The 296-nt window shown below is 38.2% G+C and overlaps 1 protein-coding gene across 1 annotated transcript in view; it reads left to right on the top strand.

Moving 5' to 3' along the window:
* The window catches only part of LOC119588095 (NPC intracellular cholesterol transporter 1-like), a gene marked incomplete in the record, with an annotated part of 65,185 nt that overhangs the window by 63,801 nt on the left and 1,088 nt on the right, over nt 1–296 (top strand). The window contains 1 exon segment of the mRNA XM_037936803.1: nt 1–296.

Genomic DNA, 296 nt, shown 5'->3' with positions numbered 1-296 from the left:
ATTGAGCTTGAGACTGCGCATTTTCAAACATGTCAGATAATTGACAACCCTAGGGTAGGTGTGCATCAAAGTTCACTTCCTATGTGACTGTGGAAAATAGTCCTTGTATCATTCCATGATAAGGCTTGAGAAATAGCTGGACGCCAGATGCTAGAAACATTGATTGCAGGACATTCCAGTCACTTGGCACTCAAAGTTACTTACTGAGAAAAAGTTGGTAATGAACAGCTATAAATGTGGTCTAGATTACTTTTTTGTAGAAGGATATTTTTTGCTCAAGATAAACTAGATAAGCC

Source organism: Penaeus monodon, chromosome 23, assembly GCF_015228065.2.
Source record: "Penaeus monodon isolate SGIC_2016 chromosome 23, NSTDA_Pmon_1, whole genome shotgun sequence".
NCBI lineage: Eukaryota > Metazoa > Arthropoda > Malacostraca > Decapoda > Penaeidae > Penaeus > Penaeus monodon.
The sequence above is the reverse complement of the archived record's forward strand: the minus strand, read 5'-3'. Positions and strand labels throughout refer to the sequence as shown.